This window comes from Hyperolius riggenbachi, chromosome 8, assembly GCF_040937935.1.
Source record: "Hyperolius riggenbachi isolate aHypRig1 chromosome 8, aHypRig1.pri, whole genome shotgun sequence".
In the NCBI taxonomy this organism is placed as follows: Eukaryota; Metazoa; Chordata; class Amphibia; order Anura; family Hyperoliidae; genus Hyperolius; species Hyperolius riggenbachi.
The window spans coordinates 254,319,112-254,336,345 of record NC_090653.1 but is presented as its reverse complement, the minus strand read 5'-3'; the positions used below and the strand labels follow the sequence as shown (position 1 = coordinate 254,336,345).

General features: G+C 48.1%; 1 protein-coding gene across 5 annotated transcripts in view; it reads right to left on the bottom strand.

The window, feature by feature from the left end:
• The window catches only part of RNF208 (ring finger protein 208), a 128,558-nt gene extending 111,640 nt beyond the window's left edge, over window positions 1-16,918 (bottom strand). For 4 of the 5 annotated variants that reach the window (XR_011023419.1, XM_068249832.1, XM_068249830.1 and 1 more), the window contains exons 1-2: window positions 16,859-16,904; window positions 9,410-9,526 (exon numbers count right to left, since the gene is read on the bottom strand). The gene's annotated coding sequence lies outside the window, so the exon portion shown is untranslated. Of the gene's footprint in view, window positions 1-9,409; window positions 9,527-16,858 lie in introns of all 5 variants that reach the window. The other variant, XM_068249831.1, reaches the window with a different exon arrangement.
• Between the last annotated feature and the right edge of the window lie 316 nt (window positions 16,919-17,234).

Sequence of the window (17,234 nt, the reverse complement as noted above, 5' to 3'; positions counted from 1 at the left end):
AGAGCTGTAGTCTATTAGTGAAGACTATTTGGCCTGCCCAGGAATGGTTGCAGATCTCCCATGATGCAAGAGGGCCATTAGGCCTGAGTAATGAATATTGATGCTGCGAGTATTGCAGTCGTGCTGCTGCCAGTAATGCAGAGCCAGATTAATGGCAGGCGTGTTCCTGGCACATCCCCCAGGGCTGCCGTCAGTAAAAACTCAGCCAGACTTCGGGACACAGCAGCCAGAACTATAGATAGCGGGACTGGTGGACGGGGCAACCCTCACAACAGCGGAAAAACTGCAGGGAGCATAGAGAAAAGAACTACCAGGGACATAACCTGAAAACAACACGCACTCTGGGGATAATCAGTGCTTTTTAGATATTATTATTAACTACCGTATTTATATAGCACCTGCAGCAGTTTACAGAGTACATAGTTATGTCACTGACTGTCCTCAGAGGTGCTCACAGTCTATTCTTACCATAGTCCTAGTCTAATGTCCTATCATATTATTATTATATATTTATATAGCACTGACATCTTCTGCAGCACTTTACAGAGTACATCATCATGTCACTAACTGTCGTCAAAGGAGCTCAAAATCTAATCCTACCATAGTCATAGTCTAATGTTCTACCATATTATTATTATGTATTTGTATAGCACTGACATCTTCTGCAGCACTTTACAGAGTACATAGTCATGTCACTGACTGTCCTCAGAGGACCTCAACATCTAATCCTACCATAGTCATAGTCTAATGTTCTACCATATTATTATCATTATGTATTTACGGTATATAGCACTAACATCTTCAGCAGCACTTTGATGTGTACATACAGTAGTCATAGCTTGTGAGCTTTTCTGAGGACAATCAGTGATATCACTGACTGTCCTCAGCTATTAACAGTGCAAAAATTGCAGCAATTTAAATATTCCCCTTGAAAATCAACAGCTGAATTTTGATTGGCTGTTGTAGGCTCCACCCATTTTCTTGAATATTAATTCTAGTCACCCAGTGACCAACTATGCAAAGTTTGAGAACTCTGCCATTAACAGTGTAGGAATGGCTGCAGTTTATATTTGCCCAGTGAAATTTGTTTTTTGCTCCGCCCACTCTTTGTAACCTGGACACACAGACACTCAATGACCAATTTTGTGAGCTTTCAGGTTCCTGGCATCAAAAATGTGTGAATGGAAGCAGTTTATCCACCAAGGAAATCTGATTGGCTGTTTGTGGACCCTGAATTTGAACTCCAGTCACCCAATGACTGACTGTAGCAAGTTTAAAGTCTCTGACATTAACAGTGTAAAAATGGCAGCTGTTTAAATATTTCCCTTGAAAATCAATAGGTGAATTTTGATTGGCTGTTGTAGGCTCCACCCACTAAATATTAATCCCAGTCACCCAGTTTCCAAGTGTGGCAAGTTTGAGAACCCTACCATTCACAGTGTAAGAATGGCTGAAGTTTACAGTTTCCCATTTAAAATGAACGGTTGAAATTTATTTGGCTATTTTATGCCCCGCCCACTTTTCCTGGATTTGTAATCTCGGTCACCAAGTGACTAACTGTGCCAAGTGTGGGGACTCTGGCTTGATTACTGGGAGAATGGCAGCCTTTTACATTTTTTCCATTGACATGAATGGGTGAAATATGATTGGCTATTTGTAGCTCTGCCCAGGTGTGCAGGGGGGACGTGAGACCCCCAGAACCTATCATCCCAGGTAGTAAGGGATCTGTGTACCAAGTTTCGTTCAAATCGGTCAAGGCGTTTTCGAGTGATTGCAACACACACACACACACACACACACACACACACACACACACACACACACACACACACACACACACACACACACACACACACACACACACACACACACACACACACACACACACACACACACACACACACACACACACACACACACACACACACACACACACACACACACACACACACACACACACACACACACACACACACACGATTTTATATACATAGATATAGCACTGACATCTTCAGCAGCACATTACAGAGTACATAGTCATGTCACTAATTGTCCTCAGAGGAGCTCACTATCTAATCCCTGCCACAGTCATATGTCCTTTGTAGTCTAGGGCCAATTTATGGAGAAGCAAATTAACTTACCTGTATGTTTTGGGATTGTGAGAGGAAACTGGAATGCTCGGAGGAAACCCAGGCAAACATAGGGAAACATACAAACTCCTTGCAGATAGTGCCCTGGCTGGGATTCGAGATGAGTGAGAAATAAGAAGCATCCTAATGCATATTCTTTTTATCTCATTTTTTATCTTCCTTCTTCCTTCATCCTAAAAGCCACAATTCTATCAAATACTAGGTGACAAAAGTAATATCAAACTTAAGTTAATCAGAGACTCTTTTTCAGAGTGTGCATCCTCAAGTGCTTCAGGACCGTGTGTGGTGAAAACTATGCCACACTCGTGGCTGCCTAAGGGCTCGCTCACATCATACGTGCTTCTGTGCGCATTTGGAAGCGCGTATGACGTGTCACATGCAAGAACGGCATCGACAGCCCTTGTGCCATTCACATGAAAGGCGCTGCCCAGCAGTACGATGCGCTTGCGTACTGCTGCATACATTCTGCCCGCAAGCGCAGAGCTGATCCATTCATTGTCAATGGATGGGATCAGCAGCGCAGCGGGTAGCGGCGCAGAAGGCGTGCGATTGTACGCGTGGCATTCCGATCGCACAGCCATCTGCGCTGCATAGATGTGAACGAGGCCTAAGCCTGATGCGGCGTAGTGTTAACGTCTCCCAAGCACGGGACGGGACGCAATGCGTCCCCACCGGCTCGAAACTCAGCTGTCTAAAGACAGTTGAGCTCCCAAACTCAATCAGGAGCCATTTTCATTGAACAGAAAATGTAAGAAAAAAAAACCTGTGGTCCTTAATTACACTCTACTCATCTTCGTAAGATTTGACATGTTATTATGAAACAGGAAGTGTTGGCGCCGGAAGTGCTGCAAAATGTTGGGCAACCCATAGGCGCAGGGCGGGATTTACCATAAGGGCCCTTTTCCACCAGCGCTGAATCGCAAAAACGCAAAACGCTAGCGATTTTACAATCGCTACGGTTTGCTTTTTAACATAGGAATCGCGGTAGGTCATTTCCACTACCGCGATTCGCTTTTGACGGGAACGCGAACGCGCGGCGGAGCGATATTTGCCGCGATTTTGCTATGCAGTGCATAGCATAGCAAAATCGCGGCCGCGAACGTCGGGGAATCGCCGGTTTTGCGATTCAGCAATCGCTAGCGTTCAGCGTGAACGCTAGCGACTGCAGGTGGAAAAGGGCCCTAAGGCATTGTAGGCACGTGCCTACAGGCGCTTGATGATAGAAAGGCGGCTCACTCCTCTCCCCTAGTACCTCCCTCCCTCCTTCGCTATGCAGAGTCCTGATGAGAGTGACAATGAGCGGTTACTCACCCGGGTCTCGGCATTCCACTGACGAAATCTCCCTTCAGTCAGTGGCACATCTAGCTACCTAATGCTGAAGTTCCTCTACCTACCTAATCCTTGGAGACACCACTAGCTACTTAATACTGAGCATACCTCTGGCTACCTAATACTAAGGGGCACTTCTAGCTACTTAATATTAAGGATACCTCAGGCTACCTAATACTAAGGGGTACCTGTAGCTACCTATGACAGGCAGGGGAAGTAGGGGAGAGGTGACAGCTGGGACAGCCAGCACACTTGCAGTGCACTTTGGCAGGTGTTTGTAGGTTCATGGAGGGTTAAGTCTAGGGTGCCAGGACATATAGGCTCCGGTGAGGTAAATCCAGGCCTGCATAGGCAGGGACGGATCTAGACCAAGTTGCGCCTGGGGCAAGGTCAGGTTTTGGCGCCTAAAGGTCAGGTTTTGGCGCCTAAACTGCCATTCCACATTCAGTTTTGGCGCCTAAAGGTCAGGTTTTGGCGCCTAAACTGCCATTCCCCATCCAGTTTTGGTGCCTAAAGGTCAGGTTTTGGCGCCTAAACTGCCATTCCACATTCAGTTTTGGTGCCTAAAGGTCAGGTTTTGGCGCCTAAACTGCCATTCCACATTCAGTTTTGGCGCCTAAAGGTCAGGTTTTGGCGCCTAAACTGCCATTCCCCATCCAAATTTTGCCACCTTTTTAACAATTCAACAAACTGCGCCTGGGGCAAGAGACCTGTCTGCCCCGCTCCCCCCCCCCCCCCCCCCCCTAGATCCGTCCCTGTGCATAATGTGTGTTAATACTGCCAAACAATGTAAATGTGGGCGATAGAGGTACTAGCCGATATTAACAGGGGTGTCTATGGGGCATCCAAACTTGCACACCGGGTGAAATTTATCATGCATAGCGGGCAAAGGAGGCTATTGGTTACTAGCATGGGGGAAGGGTGGGGGCGATTAGGGCTAGGCATTAGTAGGGGGCTAGGATTAGGCATCGGTGGGGCAGAGATCAATTAAGGTTAGACATTAACCATTTCAGCCCTCGTGTTTTTTTTTACCTTTTGCATCTGAGCAATTTTCCCCTCCCATTCATTCGCCAATAACTTTATCACTAATTAATTATCACAATGAATTGATCTATCACTTACTTTTTCCGCCACCAGTTAGGCTTTCTTTGGGTGGTAGATTTTGCTAAGGATTATTTTTTTCTAAATGCATTTTAACAGGAAAATTAAGAAAAAAAACCCGAAAAAATTCATTATTTCTCAGGTTTCGGCCATTATAGCTTTAAAATAATATATGCTACCATTATTAAAACCCACACATTTTATTTGCCCATTTGTCCCGGTTATTACACCATTTAAATTATGTCCCTATCACAATGTATAGCGCCAATATTTTATTTGGAAATAAAGCTGCATTTTTTCAGTTTTGCACCCATCACTATTTACAAGCTTATAATTTAAAAAAATATTAGTAATATAATCTCTTGACATGCATATTAAAAACGTTTAGACCCTTAGGTAACTATTTATGTTTTGTTTTTTCAAATTGTAATTTTTTATTTTTTTAGTTAAAAATGGGTTATGGGTGTGACGATCATGATGGCCCCACTTGATTTTTGACCCTTGTGTGATTGACCCCCAGGCCGTGATCAGCAACAAGGGAAGACAAGGAAATGGGTGGGAATGTTGGAATGCCCCATCAAAGTTTTTCTGGGGAACCCCATGACTCGTAGTTGCACCACTGCTTTCATAGGTATGTAATATAGTATGATGTATAGCTTAGTGCAGGGTGCATGTTGCTGTCAGCAGAGACAGAGGTTGTGTTGGGTGATACGGTGACGCTGTGTAGGGGTGTAATATAGTATAATGTATAGCTTGGTGCAGGGTGCACGTTGCTGTCAGCGGAGACGGAGGTTGTGTTGGGTGATGCTGTGACATGTAGCGGGAAGGAGGGAGGGGCAGCGTAGCGATGGGGATGTGTGGAGTCAGCCGTTATCATTCACATGCTGCTATGTGAGTATGAGAGGAGATGAGCTCCTGGGCTCTGCCTGTCTGCTCTGAGCAGATCACTGCATTGTTCAGCAACAATACCGCACTTTATACACGGATAATACCCCGGCCTCAGCATGAAAGCTCGCTGCGCGCCAAGGGGACCTCCGCCAACCTCCGCTGGATGCACTCATACTGTCACATCCAAACACATCCTCACAGATGACATGAAAGAGACTCTCACTACAGAACTGCTATTTACAAAGTTTTGTGTAGAATTTCTTATTTTAAATTATACTATTAAAGAGGACCTGTCGTGAAACTAACACAGTGGCCTCAACTCTGGTAGGGTTTTTGAGCAAATTACTGCACGTGGTATTTTTGAGCAAATTACTGCACGTGGTAATTTACAACATCTACGGTAATGACATTTAGGAATTCTGGTAGATTTTTGGTAGATTTTAGTCATTTTTTACCACAGGTGGTAAATTATGGGGTAATTTGTGCGGTAATTTGCATACATTTTCCCGAAATAATTATTTTCTCCTATGTGACTGTCGCTTACAATAACAAATACAATTCTGCCAGGTTTTTGGACTAGCCGATCTCCTCATGGGGAATTCTCAGCATCCTATTTATTATTTACAAAAGCACTTCCTGGAAAGTATCTATATAAAGATGCCAGCTGGCCTTTCAGCTCGTTTGCACTCTCATTTGCCTGTTGGACTGAGCAACTGCCATTTAGTAAGTGCTTGGGAAAAATTTAAATTATACTGGTCCTTTACGAAGCAGAAACGATTAAATTATTATTAGTTAGTATTTATATAGCGCCGACATCTTCCGCAGTGCTGTACAGAGTATATAGTCGTTATCAACTGTCCTTCAGAGGAGCTCACAATCTAGTCCCTAACAAGAAGCACACCTTCATTTAGGTCACAGTTAGAAGGTGAGACCCCTCTATGCATTGTAGTGGTGATTTTGGGACTGTGGCAGATGCTGGTAGCCACAGTCACCAGCACAGTCGGCCTTTGTGAGTTAAATTGGGCCTGAACTCTTGCACAGGACAGAAGGAAAAGAGAAATCCACCCTGTATGTATTTAGAGAGTTTAGCCTGTCTAATTCCCCCTCATCTGTGACTAATTACAGCTGTAATTTGATCTCTCAGCTGTGTCAGCTCAGGAATCTCGTCTGCCTCGGCAGTGCAGCCGATCTGTAAACACAGAATGTTAACAGTATGCCTGCTTCCATGAAAGCAGGAAGTAGACACACTGCATATTTATTGCATGATTTGTATGAGGGCTGTGGAGTCAGAGTCAAAGTCAGAGTCATTTTGGGTACCTGAAGTCAGAGTCGGTGGTTTCAATAAAGCGAGGAGTCAGAGTCGAAGTCAAATGATTTTTGAACCAAATCCATAGCTTTTGTAAAAATTAGTCTAAGGAGTCGGAGTCGGAGCCATTTTGGGTACCTGGAGTCAGAGTCAGAGGTTTCATAAACTGAGGAGTCGGAGTCGGAAGACTATAACTGTACAAGCTGTAACAAAGAAATGTTTTTTTCTGTAAAGATTATTATGCTGTTGCCTATCTTTTAGCGCAGAGAGGAAGTTCTGAGTTCAGGTCCGCTTTAATCAGGCTCAATGTATTCCATTGACCAATACAGCTTAATTGTTGACCTGGCTGGAAGCATTGATGGCTTGATCAGATCAGGGTGATATTGGACTGTGTGTAGCTACCACAATCCTGCAGCTACTTGAGACAATCCTTGGCTGTTCCCAGGCTACTATCTGGGTTGTTGCCAATTAGGAAACATGTTGAATTGCTGGAAGCAGGGATTAGTAAGTGGTGGTGGAGCTGGGGAGGAAACACGTCACCGGGCGGCACACAGCAGTCCAGAGGCTCGGTGATTACGGCAAATGAGGTGGCCGTGGAGTGACATTAATTGCAGCCGACGTTCTGCGCGTTCTACGGAGCCCGTTCCTGGAACACCCCTCCGCGTTTGCCCTCGTATTGCTCTTCCCGGCGCTCCGGGTAAAAGGAGATAAAAATAGAGGCTTGTCAGTTGTGATATGGCTGAAGAATGTCAGGACGAGGCGCTCAGAAGCGGCACATGTCTCAGGGGAGGCCTGGCGGCTGGACACACGGAGTAACGCCACTCGCCACATATCACTGAGCGGGGAGGAACTCCGACCTTTAGGACAAGCTGTATAGAGGCTACCGTATACAGCCCGCTAAAGTGCATCCCAAATTCTTCTACCCTTGCTTTCCTTCCCACTGAATGAGCAAATCAACTATATAGCAGACAGAAGAAAAATTTATTTTATGGCGCTCCAAAATATGTTCCAGAATCAGGAGTGTACACTATGCCCACCCCATCCTCCCCGACTACAGTACAGAACTGTTTTTTGCCATTTATTTTTTTCTGTAAAGGTGGCCAGACATCTAATGATTTAGTGGGCAACCAATTTGATAATTTAACCCAATAGATAGACAATAATTGATGGATATCTGGTTGAATCACGTTGGTTTATCAATCAAGCAGGATGGGAGATATCGGTACATTTTTTGGTTCAGAGCAATTTCTGAGCTGAATTACAGTCCCACAGCCCCACTGGTTTCCATGACAACGGTTAGGGAATGGCCCAGTATATGTAAGTTCTTAAAGGCAGCTTAAAGTTTACCAGAGATGTTGAATTACAAACTTTTTTTTACTTACTCTGGGCTTCCTACAGCCCCATAAGCATGGATGCATTCCTCGATGTCCTCAGTTTAGTGGCAGTCAGCCACAGTATCTGGCTTAGTGATGTCAGCTGGGGTCGGCTCAAGTCTGGGTCAGCCGGGGTCTTCTGTGCATGCGCAGAAAACCCCGGCTGGCTCAGACTGGAGCTGACTGAGCCAGTTACCGGGGCTGATGGTGGATGAATGAAGGACAACGGGAGGACGGCGAGGGACTCATTCATGCTTATGGGGCTGGAGGAAGCTCCAGGTAAGTAAAAAATCTTTGCAATGCGACATCTCTGGTTTTCTTTAAAATGGAGAGGCAGTATCGGTATTTCATCTGCTGAAGAACTAAGCCAGTATTAATAGAAAAGCTTTTTATTTGCGCACTAATAGGGTAACGCGTTTCACTGAAACATGTCTGCTTCCTTGGGTCAATACAATTACAGTGCCTGTAATACGTTTGCAAAGCGCTCACAAGATAGCTTTGTGTACCATATCTTGGAAACCAAAAGGATTGGGGGCTGCTATTTTGCACAGAGATAGATGGGAGTGGGGGGTCCCCTCTCTACCTTCAATGTTTGGTGCTGCAGAGATATTGGGCCTCAAATATTAGCAGCATAAGCTCATAGAAAATGTGTCATCACAGGATCATACGGCGCATGCGGGACAGCGTAATCCTTATGTCAGCACCATCAGACACAGCACATGATCTCTTGGTGGCCTATCTAGGCCACTGTACACATCCTAGTTTGCCGAAAGAGGTGGCCCTGACTGCCGGCCTCCACTGAGACCCGTCTAGCGTGTGCACAAGCCTTAACAGCTTACACAGCAGGTTCTGGTGACAGAAGACATGATTTAAAGTGATATAATTTACAGAAAGTGCTATTACTGCTGATTAGGCCCTATAAAAGCATCCTCTCAGGCTGCATCTCCTGGCGGCTCTCTGAACTGCAGCGTCTTTCTTGTAAATGGTTAACGGACAGTTTCTTTCTGGATGTGCCCAGAATCCTATTAGCCACACAGACGCCTCCCGTTACTCCGAAGACCTATCATGTATCCAGCAGGGGTGTTGCTAGGGGAACGCTGTGGCTTACTATTCACTACACTCACCATAGCAACCTCCTCAGCCCCATTAATCCCCAAGCAGCCAATGAGCACCCTTCCCATCTCCTGTTAAAGCCTCCCAGTTGGCCAATGGCTGCTTTCTAGTCACATTTTCAATACTTCAGCTCTTGTGTGGTGACTCACGTGTGACTGGTGAGTGTGTAGAGAAGGGAAGACCACCCAAACGCTGCCCCGCAACAGCATTGTTCTCCGGAGAGGACGGCAACCGGAATCCGAGATGGAATCATGGAGAAGATCTATCTAAGCACAAGACAAAAATAAAGGAAAAAAAAAAACATTTAAAAAAAAGAGTGGTTGGCACTTCTGCCAGCCAGCTCAAGTGTCCAGATTCAAATCCTGGAAGGGCTCAGATACTATATAAATAGAGTTTCAGATCAGGAAAACAAAAAAGAGATATTTCACAAAACAGCATTACAATGTAACGCATCACATGGATTTACAGTTTTTTATGTGAGTAAAACTTTATGCATGTAAAGTCTTAAAGGCTCCTAAATTGTAAAAATGGAGGCGGGCATGTGTAGCAGTCAGTTCTTGTGGAGCGCTGTAATAACAGCGCAGGAGACTTGGGCGCAGCCAGCGCCACCATAGACCATAATAGGAATTACAGCTATAGCAGCGCACAGGGAGTAACTTCGGCGCCATCAGAAGACGAAGGTGAAGTTACTTTTTAAATCACAGTAATTTGTCCTCCAGCAATAGCTGGAAGACGAATTACATCATTCCCCACCATCCACGTGGACCTGGAGGGGGAATAGTATTAAACGCCGCCGGGAACATGTGCAGCAGCAGGATAAGCTTCCCAGCCGCGAGGTCAAAGGGACGCGTTCTTATGCCGAGCACTCCCTCCACCCACCTCCGTTACCTTGTAGAAGCTGCCTAAGCTACTTCTGGGTAGGCGCAAGGGTCAGTGAGCAGTGCGCCGGCGCTGCCCGACCGACGCGTGCACTTGATTGTGCGCCAGTAGCCAGGAGTGATCTTAGTATGTACACTACATGCGCAGAGCGCTCCCGGCCACAGGTGCACAATCAGGGACGCGACCAAGCAGTAATGTATGTAAAGAAGCAGAGGCGTGCACCAATGTCCCATAAGTGTATCTTGCCTTTTAATCCTCCAGATCAATTCCATACAATAGGGTAAACATCAGTGTATACTTGAATATATATCATACATACTGATTGTGGTGGAGGTGATCCGGTGGGTGCTCAGGGTGTGAAAAGGTCGGCGACGGCCGTTTCGCGTCCAACAGGACGCTTGGTCACGCTGCGTTCCACCTTACAGCTTCAATTGTTTTCTCCCACACATCATCTGTATCATTATCGGGAGTGCCACACTATCATCTGCTTCTTGAACTAGATTGACGCGACCAAGCAGTGCCTGCGCCCTGCTGACCGACCTGGCCAACCCGGAAGTAGTTTGATGGCCTTTGCAAGGTGACGGTGGGGGACAGAGAAGGACGGGGTAGCAGTGGGCATAGGGCTGCCTGCTACACATTCCTGCTCCCCGTTTTTAAAATGTAGGAGCGATAAGGTAGCCTTTAAGTGTACCTGAGACAAAAGGATTTTTACTTACCTAAGGCTTCTTACAGCCTCCTGTAGTCTGTCTGCTCCCTCCATGTCCTTCTGGTCCTCTCGGTTGTGCTGCTGTCATCCCTGTAAAGTCTGCGTCTCTGCTCAGTCATGGATTACTGCTCGGTTGTGGTCAAGGCCGTGTGCACCGCCAGCACGGCCGGCATTTGACCTGAGCGACTGGTGCAATCGCTCAGGGCGCCGGCTTCCAGGGGGCGCTCCTGCTGCCTGTGTTTTAATATGGAAGCTGGCAAGCTGCGGCCCCGGCTGGGTCCGTCTCGCTCCGCCCCCTGGTGCCGCTGCTGGGGGTGTTGGGGGCCACCGTGATGGAGGGGGGAGCCACGGGGAGGGCAGCCCGACCTCTCCCTCCCTTCCTCTCCGGGCCACCCTCCGTGCTCCCCCCCCCCTCCGATGCAGATTGCAGCAGAGAGAACAACTCACCTCCCTGGTTCCGATCGCCGGCGCCTCTCACTGCTTAACAGGAAGTTTAGTGTGTATCGGTAACTATGTAGAAGAGGAGACCAGCGGCAAGTGAGACACTGTGAGAGGCGCCAGCGATCGGAACCAGAGAGGTGAGTTGTTCTCTCTGCTGCAGTCTGCATTGGAGGGGGGAGCACGGAGGGTGGCCCGGAGAGGAAGGGAGGGAGAGGTCGGGCTGCCCTCCCCGCGGCTCCCCCCTCCACTATGAGGGGGGGGGGGGGGGCACCTACCTGTCTAACCTATACTGGGGGCAGCTACCATTCTAACCTATACTGGGGGCACCTACCTATCTAACCTATACTGGGGGGGCAGCTACCTATCTAATCTATACTGTGTGGCACCTACCTATCTAACATATACTGGGGGGGCAGCTACCTATCTAATCTATACTGGGGGCACCTACCTATCTAACCTATACTGGGGGGGGGGAAGCTACCTATCTAATCTATACTGGGGGCAGCTACCTATCTAATCTATACTGGGGGCAGCTACCTATCTAACTTATACTGGGGGCAGCTACCTATCTAACCTATACTGAGGGCAGCTACCTATCTAACCTATACTGGGGGCAGCTACCTATCTAACCTATACTGGGGGCAGCTACCTATCTAATCTATACTGGGGGCAGCTACCTATCTAATCTATACTGGGGGCACCTACCTATCTAACCTATACTGGGGGCACCTACCTATCTAACCTATACTGGGTGGGCAGCTACCTATCTAATCTATACTGGGGGCAGCTACCTATCTAATCTATACTAGGGGCAGCTACCTATCTAATCTATACACCTACCTATCTAAAGGGACCCATACACCTAACGATTTTACCGCCGATATACGGCCGATTCGATCACAGTGATTGAAGTGGCTGTGAAATCGCCACGCACACCGCTGACAGAACGATCGATTTCCGTCCGAAATCGATCGTTCCCGTCGATTCCTCTGAGCGGAAGATTTTTATCGATCGCCGGCGGGTCGGGAGTGTGCGTCGATAGCGGCGTTCGAATGCCCGACGACCGACGCAATACAGCAGGTATACATTACCTGTTCCGGCCGGCGCAAGTCCCCTGGTCCCCGTTGTCTTCTTTCCACGCTGGGTTCCGGACACAGAACTTCCTGTCCCGGCAGGAAGCTTAAACAGTAGAGCACCCTCTACTGTTTAAACTTCCCCTGGACAAGAAGTTCAGTAGCTGCAGGAACGGTCTGGAGCCCGGAGCGGAGAAGAAGACAGCGGACCAGGGGACTTGTGCCGGTCGGAACAGGTAATGTATGATGGTGGGGTGGGGGGTATGGCGGCAGCTCCACAGATTGTGATCAGTTTCAGGCTGAAATCGATTCACAATCTGTTTGCAGTAAGGGTGGCCATACGATCCCTCTCTGATCAGATTCGAACAGAGAGGGATCTATTTGCTGGTCGAATCTGATGGCAAATCGACCAGTGTATGGCCACCTTAACCTATACTGTGGGCACTTATCTATCTAACCTATACTGGGGACAGCTACCTATCTAATCTATACTGGGGGCAGCTACCTATCTAATCTATTCTGGGGGCAGCTACCTATCTAATCTATACTGGGGGCACCTACCTATCTAATCTATTCTGGGGGCAGCTACCTATCTAATCTATACTGGGGGCACCTACCTATCTAATCTATTATGGGGGCAGCTACCTATCTAATCTATACTGGGGGCACCTACCTATCTAACCTATACTGGGGGCACCTACCTATCTAACCTATACTGGGGGCAGCTACCTATCTAACCTATACTGGGGGCACCTATCTATCTAACCTATACTGGGGACAGCTACCTATCTAATCTATACTGGGGGCAGCTACCTATCTAATCTATACTGGGGCAGCTACCTATCTAATCTATATTGCAGGTACCTACCTATCGAACCTGTACACTAGGGGCAGCTACCTATCTAACCTGTACTGGGGGCACCTACCTATCTAACCTATAGCTGGGACAAACGCCTATCTAACTTATACTGGGGCAAGTATACTGGCTACCTATACTGGGGGCACCTACCTGGCTGACCTATACTGGGGGGGGGGGATCTATAGCTGGCTACCTTTACTGGGTCACCTATGCCTGGTTACCTATACTGGGGGGACTTATAGCTATATGTCAGGAATCAGGATGGACGGAGGCGCGCTGAGCCTCAGGCTGCTGCAGAGAAGCGCGCAGCACGTGTGCCACTCAGCCCTGTGACAATGTCCTGAGTGACGACGAGTCCTTCTCTCCTGCTCCCAGAATCCTGGCACCTACACTGGCACTAAGTCTGCAGACTGCTCTGCAGACAGTAAGAAGAAAAGACTGACCAGCAAGAAGTAAGGCTCCCCAACCTTCATACGCTAAAGGGGGAATATGCTTATGCTGCTAGATACACCAATGGGGGGGGGGGATCTGCTGCCTAAATACACTAAAGGTGGATCTGCGATTGCAAGACTAGTAGCCTAAGCCTATATACACTATCTGGTGTATCCCCCCCTTAGTGTATATAGGCTACTAGTCTTGTATATGTAGGCAGATCCCCCCTTTAGTGTATATAGGCTTATGCTACTAGTCTTGCAGTCGCAGATCCCCTTTTAGTGTATTTAGGCAGCAGACCCCCCTCCCCCCCCCCCCCATTAGTGTATGTGTGTGGTGCGCTCACACGCGAAGAGGATGAATTTGGGGGGAGGGGGGCACCAAAATCTGGTTACGCTCAGGGCGCTGTGAAACCTAAGGCCGGCCCTGACCGCCAGCGACTGTGCCAGGAGTGTTCTGCACATGTGCAGTTCGTACGGTTAAGGAGGTGCGCGGCCTGGAACAGCGCATGCGTAGTAGCCCATGATCCAGCTGGCGAAAATGGAATGTTGGGACGCACTATGAGGAAGACACTGGAATGTTGGGACATACTATGAGGGGGACACTGGAATGTTGGGACGCACTATGAGGGGGACACTGGAATGTTGGGACATACTATGAGGGGGACACTGGAATGTTGGGACGCACTATGAGGGGGACACTGGAATGTTGGGACATACTATGAGGGGGACACTGGAATGTTGGGACGCACTATGAGGGGGACACTGGAATGTTGGGACATACTATGAGGGGGACACTGGAATGTTGGGACACACTATGAGGGGGACACTGGAATGTTGGGTACACTATGAGGGGGACACTGGAATGTTGGGACGCACTATGAGGAAGACACTGGAATGTTGGGACATACTATGAGGGGGACACTGGAATGTTGGGACGCACTATGAGGGGGACACTGGAATGTTGGGACATACTATGAGGGGGACACTGGAATGTTGGGACACACTATGAGGGGGACACTGGAATGTTGGGACGCACTATGAGGGAGACGCTGGAATGCTGGGATATAGTATGAGGGGGGCACTGGAATGCTGGGATATAGTATGAGGAGGACACTGGAATGCTGGGACACACCATGAGGGGGACACTAGAATGCTGGGATTTAGTATGAGGGGGACACTGGAATGCTGGGATATAGTATAAGGAGAAAACTGGAATGCTGGGACACACTATGAGGAGGACACTAGAATGCTGGGATATAGTATGAGGGGACACTGGAATGCAGCAACACACTATGAGGGAGGCACTGGAATGCTGGGACACAGTATGAGGGGGACACTGGAATGCTGGGATTGCATATGGAGGGAACTGGAATGCTGGGATATAGTATGAGGAGGACACTGGAATGCTGGACATAGTATGAGGGGGGCACTGGAATGCTGGGATATAGTATGAGGAGGACACTGGAATGCTGGGATATAGTATGAGAAGGACACTGGAATACTGGGATATAGTATGAGGAGGACACTGGAATGCTAGGATATAGTATGAGGAGGGCACTGGAATGCTGGGATTGAGTATGGAGGACACTGGAATGCTGGGATATAGTATGAGGAGGACACTGGAATGCTGGGATATAGTATGAGGAGGGCACTGGAATGCTGGGATTGAGTATGGAGGGCACTGGAATGCTGGGATATAGTATGAGGAGGACACTGGAATGCTGGGATATAGTATGAGGAGGGCACTGGAATGCTGGGATTGAGTATGGAGGGCACTGGAATGCTGGGATATAGTATGAGGAGGACACTGGAATGCTGGAATATAGTATGAGGAGGACACTGGAATGCTGGGATATAGTATGAGGAGGACACTGGAATACTGGGATATAGTATGAGGGGGGCACTGGAATGCTGGGAAATAGTATGAGGAGGGCACTGGAATACTGGGATATAGTATGAGGGGGGCACTGGAATGCTGGGATATAGTATGAGGAGGGCACTGGAATGCTGGGATTGAGTATGGAGGGCACTGGAAAGCTGGGATATAGTATGATGAGGGCACTGGAATGCTGCGATATAGTATGAGGAGGACACTGGAATACTGGGATATAGTATGAGGGGGGCACTGGAATGCTGGGATATAGTATGAGGAGGACACTGGAATGCTGGGATATAGTATGAGGAGGGCACTGGAATGCTAGGATATAGTATGAGGAGGGCACTGGAATGCTGGGATTGAGTATGGAGGGCACTGGAATGCTGGGATATAGTATGAGGAGGACACTGGAATGCTGGGACATAGTATGAGGGGGGCACTGGAATGCTGGGATATAGTATGAGGAGGACACTGGAATACTGGGATATAGTATGAGGAGGACACTGGAATACTGGGATATAGTATGAGGAGGACACCGGAATGCTGGGATTGAGTATGGAGGGCACTGGAATGCTGGGATATAGTATGAGGAGGGCACTGGAATGCTGGGATTGAGTATGGAGGGCACTGGAATGCTGGGATATAGTATAAGGAGGACACTGGAATACTGGGATATCATATGAGGAGGACGCTGGAATGCTGGGATTGAGTATGGAGGGCACTGGAATGCTGGGATATAGTATGAGGAGGACACTGGAATGCTGGGATATAGTATGAGGAGGACACTGGAATGCTGGGATATAGTATGAGGAGGACACTGGAATGCTGGGATATAGTATGAGGAGGACACTGGAATACTGGGATATAGTATGAGGAGGGCACTGGAATGCTAGGATATAGTATGAGGAGGACACTGGAATGCTGGGATTGAGTATGAGGGGGGCACTGGAATGCTGGGACACACTATGAGGGGGACACTGGAATGCTGGGATATAGTTTGAGAGGGACACTGGAATTCTGGGATTGAGTATGGGGGACACTGGAATGCTGGGATATAGTATGAGGAGGGCACTGGAATGCTGGGATTGAGTATGGAGGGCACTGGAATGCTGGGATATAGTATGAGAGGACACTGGAATGCTGGGATATAGTTTGAGGGGGACACTGGAATGCTAGGATATAGTATGAGGGGAACACTGGAATGCTGAGACACAGTATGGGGAGGAGGGGTGGAAAGCTGGGACACACTATTAGAGGAACCCTAAATGCTGGGGTACACACTTCCTGTCATTACACACACACTGACTCCTTCCCTCCTCCAGGATCTCACCAGAAGTCAGCCATTACTGCGCAGCCAGTTCCCTTCTCCTCCCAGCAGGGCTCAGCACACGTCGGGGGGCGGAGCTAACTGTTCCACTGCTCTCTGTGTGAGTGAAGAGGCGGGAACAGCAGCTGAGGGATGCGTAACTGCAGCATGCAAATTGAGGACAGTCCCGCCTATTCGGGACTATAACTCCATAGATGACACTATGAGGAGGACACTAGAATGCTGGGATATAGTATGAGGGGACACTGGAATGCAGCGACACACTATGAGGGAGGTACTGGAATGCTGGGATATAGTATGAGGGGACACTGGAATGCAGCGACACACTATGAGGGAGGCACTGGAATGCTGGGACACAGTATGAGGGGGACACTGGAAT